The following is a 13,457-nucleotide window of genomic DNA, read 5'->3' as shown; positions in this document are numbered from 1 at the left end:
GCTATCAAGTCTTCAAGGATTTCGTTCCAAGAGACATCCTTTGAACCATCTTCTGAATCTTGGACTATTGTATGGAATGGGATGCGGTGAGCAGTCCCCAGTTACACCTGTGTTAGATCCGATGGCGTGGCCGGATATGTGAATGTGTCTCTGTGGCGTTCTTTTGGAGTCTTTGATGCACACGTACAGATTTAACCTGGTTGAGGGGACTGAAAGCATCCCATGCTGGTAGTCCCCATGTGTAGCCTACTTTAATTGCGTCGCATGGAAGAAATATTCTGGACGACGAAGAGGTAGAAGTGAGAGTATTATGTTGTTAATCATGGATTCCTCTGTTTCTTCAAAAAAATGTTTCAGCCGCGTCTCTGAAGTTATCTCATGAATCTTTGATGGTTGTCGGGATGGATTGCGATGAGCAGTCCCCAGTCGCGCTTATCTTTAGTTTCTGAAGTTGTTTTCTCTGAGCAGGCTTGGGATCCGCCACGACCTTGTAAAGTGTTGCAGGCGCCTTCTAGAAATATAGGTGATGATATCCTTATGCTACACCCTTGAAGAGTATGACCTTTTGGTTGACCGTGTCTTCTGAGCTTTGACAGTGAAGGAACTTCGTGTAGAGCCTCAGTCCCCAAGTGTGGTTTACATGTTTCTATCTTGTATGGTTGGTGAGTTGACTATGATAAAGATATCACCATATTGCATTTGTACTGGTGACTTTGTTACTTCTTCCACGTGAAACTAAAATATGGAGGAGTACGGGTTACCTTTGTAGTGATTGTTGCTATGGTGAAGCTCTGGCTGGTATCAACAAACGAGCGGCAAAAGTAGTTCTTCGCAGCATATGTGATCAGAAGAGACTAAATTGTCATGGGAACAAAGTAGGTTGGCTGGAATTGTATGGGCGTCCATGGAAGCAAAGGGATTGGCTGGATGCGTAAGCGAGTAAACTGTCCACGACCACGAGCTTTGGAGAGATGGATCAAAAAGTGGCCACAACTATGAACCTTGGATGGTTATAATCAAGATCCCTGACAAGGAGGAGTGGAGACTTCTGTAGAAAACGTTAAAGAGGAATCTGGAGCGGAACATTGAAGCGGAGCGGCTTCTCGAGAGAATGTTGAAGCGGCTTCTGGGACGAAACGTTGAGGCGGAGAAGATTCTGGCTCTAGAAGCGGAGCGGCTTCTCGAGAGAATGTTGAAGCGGCTTTTGGGGCGAAATGTTGAAGCGGAGCGGCTTCTATCTCTAGAAGCGGAGCGGCTTCTCGAGAGAATGTTGAAGCGGATTCTGGAGCGAAACGTTGAAGCGGAGCGACTTCTGGCTCTGGAAGCGAAGCGGTTTCTCGAGAGAATGTTGAAGCGGCTTCTGGAGCGAAACGTTGAAACGGAGCGGCTTATGGCTCTGGAAGGCGAGCGGTTTCTCGAGAGAATGTTGAAGCGGCTTCTGGAGCGAAACGTTGAAGCGGAGCGGTTTCTCGAGAGAATGTTGAAGCGGCTTCTGGAGCGAAACGTTGAAGCGGAGCGGTTTCTCGAGAGTATGTTGAAGCGGCTTTTGGAGCGAAACGTTGAAGTGGAGCGGCTTCTGGCTCTGGAAGCGGAGCGGCTTCTCGAGAGAATGTTGAAGCGGCTTCCTGAGAGAAACGTTGAAGCGGCTTCCTGAGAGAAACGTTGAAGCGGAGCGGCTTATGGCTCTAGAAGCGGAGAGGATTCTCGAGAGAATGTTGAAGCGGCTTCTAGAGAAAAACGTTGAAGCGTAGCGGTCTCTGGCTTTGGAAGCGGAGCAGTTTCTGGAGAGAATGTTGAAGCGGCTTTTAGAGAGAACTCCAGTGAGGGCGCCATTAACCATTGACTTCGAAAAACGAGTTGATACGATATGGCATATGGGAAGACGGCACACAAATAGTGTTGGTCGGAAAATCGTGTTTTTCTCCTCATGGGAAATAATACGCTTCTTCCATTTGATTTTGCCTTGCAACTCTCAGAGTCTTGACGGTTACAATAGTGAAGTCGGAGGCCGCGGTGCTGTCAAACTCGACATCCTTTAAGTGAACAGTGGTTAGGAATCCCCAGTTCCATCTATCAATCGTGCTTTCCAGGAGGGGTTGGGGTTTGGGAATGACTTCCCTGGATGGAAACAGCTGTTTTCCTGATACAATGTGGTTGAGGGCTGCAAATATGTTTTGACGCTGCGCTTTGGAGAAATACAGAATCTCACATAAATGCTTCATTATAGACAACACGATTTTGTGGGCCAAGTCCCCAGAAATCATGCAGCTCCTGTCGGGAAGAGGGTCTTCGTGAACTCAGGAGGGTTACTGATTTTTTCAGCCTCGATTTTGGAGAAGTCGTTCCTGATCTTCACGTGTGGTGAAATTGGATTGTTGATTCCCGTCCACTAGGCGTTCAAGAGCAACGCGAGCCTCTTCATCTATAAATGCGCGTCCTAGTGAAGTGCCTACGCCGGATGTTAAAAGTATTCCTTGTGAGCTCCATCTGGGGTTGACGTGACTCTTGTGGTGGCCGCTCCAATAGTGTCTTGAGAAAAATAAGTATCTCTTTCCGAGTTGTATCCATGTCTGTCTGAGCCTTACGAGAACCTTTTGTCTTTCCATCAAATCAATAGTGGTAAGAGGATGTCGGTTTATTCTGGCTCCTCCAGTATCTCGTCTTGGTGGTGGAGTAGCAGCGGCTCTGGTGACGGTTGGAGCTATCACACTTGAAGAAACGTGGGGGGTGACGGAAGCGGCTCTGGCTCTGGTGATCAGAGTTGTAGTGCCTAAAGGGACATTTTCCGCGCCACTGGTGTTAGCAGGTGATGCATTAATGCCATTTAAAGAAACGTAAAGATCGAAGATGATTTCAGCGCTAGTGTTTTCAGGGTTTGTTGCTGATCCGGACCTGAGTTATATCATCATGAGATCAGAATTGAAAAATGAAATTTGGAATTAAAAATTGGAAATTGATTTTGCAACTAAGAGATTAATCTCCCAATGTGGTCGCCAGTTGTTTGTGGGTGAAAACGGTTTCCGCTGATTTTGGTAAATTCGTGTGTGTGGATGAGAAACGAGTCTAAACCCTAAGCAATGTACTGCACGGGAGTACTTTTGATTCGAGATATCAATCTGTACAAATCTGGCCTAAACCAAGAAATGTCCGTTCCAGACTTGCTTCGGTCACAAAGTAGAGGAGAAGGGTTGGTCTTGGGGAGGGAAGTGAAGAAAGTGTTAAGACCAGAATCCTCGTTCTGGAAGTGTGGGTGTTTTGTGACTTGCATCAGAAAATTAGACTGCCTAGATGAATGATAAAGCTATCAGGCGATTTCTGAATGTTGTATTGTTCTCCTGACCAAAACTTGTCTTTTGGTGAAAATAGGTGAGACCTATTTATATAATTCACAGCAAAACGTACCCTGGTCTCGTAGGAAGTGGAAACGGTTGAGTGGTGGAGTAACAGGTGACGCCTGGAATTGGTGTTTCCATAATGAAGGATACGTTTCACCATTACTTCTTGCCATTACTAACCGCCTCGCTTTATGACACTTTCTTGTAACGGGCGTATTGCACGCCGCACGTTGTAAACCGCCAGACCAATACCCTGATGAGTATCCCCCAGTTTGTGACATGTTTTGATGTCTCGAGTGTTTTCGTGGAAAACATGTAGCATTTTACTACGTGTGGCTACCTTGTGTGGGCGCCTGAAGTTGCGCATCGGCGTTTTTGGTGCACGCCAGTGGTAATGCGGCATGGCTGGCATGGCTCGTGCATGCCAGTGGCACGGTGGTGCAAGTGGCGCCTGGCGTAGCCATGGCCATTAGTTTTAGGCGGTTGGTCGCCTGAAAGTTGCCACAAGTCTGTCAGCTTGGTGGCGAACTTGGATGGCTGAGATTGCATCTCATGAGGAAGGATAGCCGTTGATTATGGCTGCCTTCTGTCGGCGCCTGACAACTTTCTTTAAATTAGGGATTAGCGTGACGAAACCCTAATTAGCATATATGGCATACCGTTTGGCATGTGCGTCTGGCATTCGTGTTTGGAAAGTTTGGCATGCCGATTGGCATGCGCGCCTGGCATGCACGTTTGGGGAGTTTGGTATGCTGCTTGGCATGTTTGGCATGCCGATTGGCATGTGCGTCTGGCATGCGCGTTTGGCGAGTTTGGCATGCTCCTTGGCATGTTTGGCATGCCGATTGGCATGTGCGCCTGTCATGCACGTTTGGAGAGTTTTGGCGTTCTGCTTGGCATGTTTGGCATGCCGATTGACATGTGCGCCTGGCATGCGCGTTTGGCATGCTGCTTGGCATGTTTGGCATGCCGATTGGCATTGTCTCCTGGCATGCGCGTTTGGCGAGTTTGGCATGCTGCTTGTCATGTTTGGCATGCCGATTGGCATGTGCGCCTGGCATGCGCGTTTGGCGAGTTTGGTATGCTGCTTGGCATGTGCGCCTGACATGCGCGTTTGGAAAGTTTGGCATGCTGCTTGGCATGTTTGGCATGCCGATTGGCATGTGCAACTGACATGCGTGTTTGGCTAGTTTGGCATGCTGCTTGGCATGTTTGGCATGCCGATTGGCATGTGCGCCTGGCATGCGCGTTTGGCGAGTTTGGCATGCTGCTTGGTATGTTTAGCATGCCGATTGGCATGCGTGTTTGGCGCGGGTTTTGGGAAGCCAATTGTCTTTGCGACCATCTGGCGTGGTTTCCTTCTTTTCAACGATGTGGCGAGTTTGAAGCAACCTGATTGGTTAATGTAAGAGGGCCGGACAAGCATGGGCGTGGCTACACTTTTGTGTGAGTGTGGAAGATTTAAAGTGACCTGATTTTTCGATGGGAAGTGGGTCCGGCAAGCTAGGGTGTGGCCGCACTTCCAGTGTGCTGTGGCGGATTTAATCGCCTAGTTTGGCTAAGCATGGTTTTTCGACCAACAGGGTCTAGTGTACTGCGCGGGGCGCGAAACCCTAATTTTGCAAATTAGTCGGATTTATGAGTTTTTTGTGAGTTATCGCCTAGTATGTTGCCCCAAAAATCCTTATCTACAGAATGCAGCGTGCTTTCCGTCTGAGTATTTCGTGCGATGGCCTTTGATACGTGTCGTAATCACAAAAAATTAATTAATATTTTTCCACCTGATTAACAAGTAATATAGTGTCGTCAAGTTCGTTCCCACGAGGAGCAAAAGCTTTTAGTTGTTTAGTTGTCACAAAAGGGGGGAATTGGTTTTAGATTTTAAAAACAAAAGAAAATAAACAAAGCAATTAAAAGTGTATGTTGAAACCAATAAGAGAGATTAGATCAAGGAATCCTTCTTCGTTGCAAAAAAATTATCACCAACCGTAGGTAAAGCATCTAGCTCAGTACTAAATCCCTAAATCCCTAGTATCACCGTATACAGAAGTTCTCGACTACCGGATTCTATTCACCAAACCACCTAGTAGTAGGTCACTCAATATGTAATTTAGTTAAACGCATTAAGATTTATGAATTTATTAGGTTGATATTAGTAGTTAGACTCTTAGCTCAAGGTCTACTTGCTAACGTTGTTTCCACACACGATTGCTCCACGGAATCCCTCCACAAGGTCTCTTGTTTTCTACCTGTGTAAAGAGTCAAGAAACGATTACTTATCCCCTAACTTTCACTAGCTTTAGATTGATTAACAAATAAATTTAGTATGCATCCTAAACGACCTATCAATCAACATTAATGTATAAACATTCCTATTAGTAAAAACAAACGATAATCATGTGAAAACTTCAAAGTAGATTTAAAACAAAAACTCAAAACATGTCAAGAACTAGGAATTCATCCTCAATCAATAAAATTAGCTACTCATGCTAAGGAGTTCACACAAAGAATAAAGAAAAGAGAAGTGTTGTGTCTGTAAAAGGTGTGTATAAGTTGTGTAGAGAACTTCTCTATTTATAGGCTTCAATTTCCTAGCAATCCTCTTAGGAATAGAATCCTCATTCCATAATAACACCACTCTCCCTTTGTAGCTCAACTTCCAAATCCAAGTCTTTCTCAAATCTTTCATCTTCTCTTTCCAAATCCAAGCCAAATTCTTCAAACCCATGAGTCTAGATAAGTCTAGAGAATTCTTCACTAATTGAGTCTCCAGAACTTCACTGGTGCCACCGGAATACGACCAGAAAGACACTGCCGGTTATCTGAATTATCTCCATTGACGGAATATTCTGTCACGGTTCCATTAGAGTTAACGGTCAAACAGGTCAATCGTCAGTCAATCGGGTCAAAGGAGAAGAGTGAGTTAGCCACCGAGTCAGCATCTTACTCGGCTAACTGGTCTTACTCAGCTGAGTTGGATCGGTCATCACAGCACTTAGTTGAATCGTCGGAGGTGAAATTCAGACAGAGTTTCCTCTGTTTACAGGACTAATCCGGCCATAATTTCAGGCCATTTTTAGCTCCATTCCCTGCGACAATCCTAACATACATCTAAGTGCAATCAATATCTTCATTTTTTTTATACCATCTATTCATAGAAACATCACTAAATCATTCATTCTGGCTATATTTCTTCATCTGCAACTCACCAACAAGCCAATATTGAATGAGTAGCGAAAACAACTTCAAGTCATCACCAATTGCATCTTCATATTTCTTCATTACAGATTCAAACTAGATCCCTCTCTTTGATAACAACAACAGAGATGTCTTTTCTCGATTATAATCCCACAAGTTCTTCTACCAGCATCGAGATTCAACGGCAGCAAACTTCGAATTCTTCCTTGTTGGTGTCGAAATCACCATCTAGCTGATCCACTGCTCAAACCCATCTCTCTGTTGAACTCAGAACCGACATCCATCTGTGCTTCTCTGCTTTACAATCTCTTCCAGGAACTCGTGAATCCAACCTATTCTTCTCAACGCCATAAGCATCTTCTATTCTTCACCATATTCGAACTCTTCTAGCATCCACCGAATACTATCACTCCCAATGGTCAATCAAAAAATCTGTGAGTTCTTCTTCTCGATCTCGAATTCATCAACAAACCCATCTCTCATTCACAACTCTAGATCGAACCCTACTCAATCTCCTTCACTGTTCGACATGACCTATTTGATTACCACCGCAAACCCATTTCCTATAACTCGTTGTAACCCTTGAATCCATCAATTCCATCATCCATCATAATCTTCAATGTCAGCAACCACAATTTCTTGATTTCATTCTCAGTTAAAAACCCTTAAATCTCCTTCTTGTCATCTCAATTCAGCAGAACTCGTCAATCTCTTCTCACATTAACAACATCTCTGTCGATCTCATTAATTCAACAACAGATCCCCTATTTCGATCAATCAGATATACAACGGTTGTTGTTTCTCTTGTCTCTGTTTCAGGAGTAAATAATTGAAGAGAAAATACTTCTCGATTCTAGGGTTGGGTTAAAGTAGAGGATGTATAAAGAAACCCCACTACATAAGATAAGGGTCACCCTATATTGAGTGCCCTACAACACAGGTGGTCACCCCTTAACTTCGTCTGGATGTCTTGAATGCTCCGCTAAGAGAGTTTCCCCTTGACTAGGCTTCCAATATTATGAAATGACCTTTTACCCTTTCAGCTCAATTTTTGATGATTTTGTTCTTCTTTTCCTCCATGCGACTCCAGAGTACCTAATAACTCAAAAACACGCGTAAAATACATAATTCACATGAAAAGTAACAAAGAAAGCATAACCAATAGATACTAAATACGATGTATTCTACACCCTATCATCCTTAACTTTGGTACTTGGAGGTTCATGCTCCTCCTCTGCGAGTGAACACAAAAACGTCATGCCATACCGATATTAAGGGTTCTGCCGGGGAACATAGCACAGGAAAGTACTCAGTGAGTCTTGTATTGGCGAGGTGTCGAAATTTACAGAGTGTTTGGGATGGTTGCTACATTCGCCAGTCTGGATAAATTTCATGTAAATATATTGAATGGTTCAATAAATATGTTGGTGGAGAGGTTAGCACTCATGACATCGTTTCCTTTGCAGAGTGACGTCATATGCAAGGTTTTACGATTTTAACCCTAAGTTAAAAACCACCATCAACAGTAGCATTCCAAAGTTCTATTAGTAACTTCAGTTTGACCATATGATTGTGGATGATAAGCTGAACTGTGACATAATTGTGTACCTTGTAAACAAAAATAAGTTGTCCAAAAATTACTCATGAATATCACATCTCGATCACTTACAGTACTCCTTGGAATTCCATGAAGACGAACTATTTCTCTTATAAATACTTATGCAATTGTGCTGGCAGAATATGGATGGGATAAAGCAATGAAATGAGCGTACTTGGAGAGGCGATCAACCATAACCAAAACTGAAATTTTTCTTTCACATAATGGAAACCCATCAATGAAATCCATCGAAATATCGAGCCAAACATCAGCAGGTATTGACAAAGGGTTTAATAATCCAAGAGGAGACACTGATTCAGATTTGTTGCGTTTGCAGATGTCACAATGATCAATGAACTCTTTAAGCGAATTTTTCATGCCTTTCTAATATAAATTTTGTTGAAGTCTCTTGAGAGTTCTTAGATAACCTGAATGACCCCCCAGTAGAGTTGAATGAAATTCCGCAAGCAGTTTGGAGCACCATGAAGAAGAAGAAACAACCAAAATGCGCTTCTTATATCGTAAAATTCCATCTGTATAAGTGTAGTTACGTTTAAATTCAGGATTAGCACACAAACCGACAATAAGTGACGCATATTCTTCATCTTTATGACATTTAGCTATAATATCTTGCACACCAGAAAAGATAGGTGTGGAGAGTAAAGATAGTTGAGGACCTGACAGACGAGATAAAGCATCTGCAACAATATTCTCCTTTCCTTTGCGAAAAAATAATTTGATAGTCATACCCCAATAACTTAGACAACCATTTTTGTTGTTCCATGGATGATGGTTTTTGATCCAAAAAATATTTCAAGCTCCTATGATATGTGTATATCTTGAAGTGTCGTCCCAGTAAATATGGTCGCCATTTCTGAACAGCAGACACAATTTCCAGCATCTCTTTATCGTAGATGGAAAGATTTAGGTTCTTACTTGATAATGGTTTGCTGTAATAAGCAATAGGTCACTGAGATTGCATTAACACAACACCTAAACCCCCACCAGAAGCATCACACTCAAGATAAAATTCCTTGCTGAAATCTGGTAATATTAATATATGAGTTGTAGTGAGAGCATGTTGTAGTTGTTTGAATGAAGATGTTGCAGCGTTAGTCCATACAAAAGCATCTTTCTTCAACAGTTGAGTTAAGGGGTGACTAATCATGCCAAAGTTCTTAAAAAACTTGCAATAATAACCAGCCCCAAAAATGCTCTAAGCTCTTTAATTGTACTAGGAATAGGCCAAGAAAGAATGCTCTTGATTTTATCATCTTCAACTGAGACACCGTCAGATGAAATAACATGGCCTAAATAACCCACAGAAGGTTGAGCAAATGTATACTTAGATTCCTTCAAAAATAACTTATGAGAGCGTAAAATATCAAAAACTTCTTTCATATGTTCAACATGCTCAGAAAAACTCTTGTTATAGATCAATATATCATCAAAAAACACAAGAACAAACCTGCGCAAATAAGGTCTGAGTATGTGATTCATCAAGCTTTGGAATATGGCTGGTGCATTCGAAAGATCAAATGGCATGACAAGAAACTCATAATTCCTATCATGTGTACGAAAAACATTCTTGTGAATATCAGGGCCAAAGAGTCTGATTTGCTAATAACCAGAATGTAAACCTAACTTTATGAATATACAAGCAGGGCCATGCAGTTCATCAAGGAGTTCGTCGACCATAGGAATTGGAAAACGATCCTTTATGGTTATCTTATTTAGTGCATGATAATCCACACACATACGCCAAGTTCCATCTTTCTTTCTAACCATCAAAATTGGAGAAGAGAAATGACTTGAACTCTGTCGAATAAATCCTGCTTGTTGTAATTCTGAAATTATCTGCTCAATTTCATTCTTATGAAAGTGTGGTTAACGATAAGGACGAACATTGACAGGTGAAGAATCAGGTAACAAGGAAATATGATGATCATGATGTCTTGAAGGAGGCACTGAAACCGGACTCTCAAAAATATCTGAATAAGCAGAGATTAATTGTCGGATTTCAAGTGTAAAAACTGAAGCAGTAGTAGGTGTAGCATCATTTAATGCACATAATTGGAACAAATGCCATACTGCTCTCTATCCAATAAGCGCTGCATGGGAAAACTATCCAGCATTATGACTGTTGGAGAATCATTGCCCACCAAAATAATGTCAGAATCATTAATGCGGAATTGCACAGTCAAAGATGCGAAATCCCAAGAAATTGCACCTAATGTCCGTAACCATTGAATGCCTAAGACAACATTACAACCACTAATAGGTAAAATATGAAAATCAGATGTAAACTCATAATCTTGGAATTTAAGTGGAATATTAGAGCAAAAACCTGAGTACATATCTGACCACTATCACCAATTGTTACACATAATGCAGTATATTTAGAGAAAATTGGATAGCCACAATGCTTAGCTATTTTGGGATTAAGAAAATTATGAGTTGAACCTGAATCTAAAAGGACTGTTAATGCTTGTCCCTTAGTGAAACCTGAGATGCACATCGTCTTAGGAGAAGGAGAACTCGTTAATGAATGAAGTGAAATTGTTGGCTCTGGTGTTTCTGCAAAAACGATGTCTTGTACTTTAACTAGTTCTTCATCGACTTGCTCAATAAAAGTCTCATTTGTATCTGAGATCCCTCCAATATCAACAATCTTGGTTTCAAGCACAAATTTCCAGCTGTAAATAATTGATCACAATTAATGCACTATCCTTTTTCTCGTTTTTCCTTTTGTTCTTCCCATGAAAGTGTCTTAGCTCCAGATGGTAAGTTAGGTTTTCTAAATGGACTAGCAGCAGCAGCTGTTGTAGACCCGAGCTGTGGAGCACGATAAGGTTTAGGGGTAGAATTGCTGGCTAACAAAGAATCTTCTTGATTATTGCCTTTGTGAAAGCCGCAGTTAAGGTTTGAGGTTCAAGTAATTTGACCATAGAACCAATATCTGGTTTTAGTGTGATCAAATGATCTTCAGTTAAATCTGTGACAAAAGTCAACAGTCGTTCAAACTCAGGAATGTGCTCATGAACTGTACCTTTCTGCTTAATTGTGTTGATTACCATGTGAGCATCGACAAATTTCGTAGAAGAAAAACGAGCAGGAATAAGTGAACAAAACTCCAACCATGTAGTCACAGTAACTGTTGTTCTTTTCCAACGATACCAAGCATTGGCATCATCCTTAATAAGGTAAGAAGCAATGGAAAGTTTCAGATTATCAGCAACAACGTGCAAGCTAAAATACTGGTCTGCATTAAAAATCCAACCATCCGGATCATCACCATCAAAAGTTGGGAATTTCAGACTGATTGAGCTAGCGCTAATATTAGTTTCATTACCACCAGAAGGAGGTGGAGGTGGAGGTGGTGGAGGAGCAACACCATTACGCTGGGTTTTTTTTTTTTTGAAACTGAAAGAAGAATTTGATTAATTATGAGTGTTTAGAAAGGATATATCCTCCTGTAACTTATCATCAATATTACTATGAGTAAATGTAAGCCAAACACTACTTAATATTTTTACTCTAGCTATCTTGGACAAAATGTCAGCTACTTTATTTTTTTCCTTTGGAACATAAGAACAACTCCAAAGGTTAAACACATTAAATAAATTTTTTATATCTAGTATCATATTATGAATTCTCTAGTCGATACTGAAACTCTGATTATTCACAGCATCTGCAACAAGCTTTGAATCGAGCTCGAACTTCACTCTTCCCGCTTCATCTCTTTTTCCCACTAAACAACTTCCCAAAGTACTCTGCATCCCTCCTGTTCTGGATTCTCCACTCTATTCAAGAAGAAACATTTGGAACTTTGATGTTCACCTGCAAAATCATGAATAATAATTCCCAGACCACCATTACGTTGGTTAACCTGAGGAATAAATTCCCTAAACACCGCACGTAAAGAGGTTCCCAAGGTAGTGGTTAAGGCTGTTGTGAGATCTGTTGAGAGAGTGGTTGACTTCTCAGTTGCATGGTCAGATAAGTCCAATTTTCTGGCAGCACGATCTTCTTCACGCAGTTTTTTTTCCTCATCTTTCTTTCTGTCGCGTGCTTCTTCATCGTGAACATGATTGTTGTTAATGGTTGTGGTAAGAGTATCAAGTTTCTGACTAACAGACACAAGGATGTCTTGAAAGAGCTTCATATTATCTATATAAGATATATCTAAAAAAAAAATTTATTTGTAAATTTTAGGGTTTTATCGAAACCTGCTCTGATCCAGGTGTTATGGTCCAACACTAAAACACTAAGATATCAGAGCAAATACTCAGAGAATCAGAATAAAACCATTTGAGTTGGGGATTAGCCACCTCTATGAAGGAGTTTAAGAGAGAAAGGTTAAGGAAAGAGATTGTTTATATTAATTGATGATCAAAATAATTGTTGGCCAGGCTATTTATAGCTTCAAAGCCGTGCAGAAGAAGTAAAGAACTAGAGTTTTAATAACTCTTAAATAACTATCTAAACAAGGAAATAAACAGACTAACTATACTAGTTCTAAATAAGAAAATTGAATAAGCTAATGTGGAGTTGGTATCACAACAGGTGGATATGGTGAATTTAGAACTGTTTATGGAATTTTTCATGTGGATGAATATTATAGAGATGGAGTAATCTTAGTATTGAAGAATTGTGGGAAATGGAGGGAGATTGGGGATATTTTGGGAAACTTGGAAATGTTGTTGTTGTGGATGGTAATATGCCAATGGTTTTCATGCATGCATTTTAAGGTATTCCTTATAAACAAATAACAATGTGTCAAAATTTCAATTACTACTCTGGTTGAATTTGAACTTGATTTGAATTATTGTGTTGATACTGCAGTTATGGCTTCCATTGTTCTGATAAAAGTGTGTTTAGCTTACTTTATTATATGATTGATGTTTTCATCATTTTCTAGTTTTCAATTACATCCAATAAAATGTAGCATTATGTCATATACACACATCTAAGTCGCTACCTAGTCCGAGTCAGTCTACCGAGCCGTCGGACGAGTCAGCATTAATTCTGTCTGAATTAGAGTTTAGTTATTTCCTCGAGTACCGTGTTACTCTAATGATGTTGTAAGAGCCGTTGGCTGCTAGGTGAGTTGCTACTGGGTATTAAAAGACCAATCTCTGTAATCTTTTCTTAATCAATGAAAAAAACCAATTTGCTTTCAAAATTGAAAGTTAGGCTCTGATTCTTCAGAGAGAAAGCAGCTTGCTGTTATTTATCGATTTCATATCCTTGTAGCTATACCTAGTATACTACAATTGGTATACTAGGTATATCAATGAAGATTCTGTGTAGACTACAGAAAACTC

The sequence above is a fragment of the Papaver somniferum genome, chromosome 5 (assembly GCF_003573695.1).
Source record: "Papaver somniferum cultivar HN1 chromosome 5, ASM357369v1, whole genome shotgun sequence".
Lineage (NCBI taxonomy): Eukaryota > Viridiplantae > Streptophyta > Magnoliopsida > Ranunculales > Papaveraceae > Papaver > Papaver somniferum.
The sequence above is the reverse complement of the archived record's forward strand: the minus strand, read 5'-3'. Positions refer to the sequence as shown.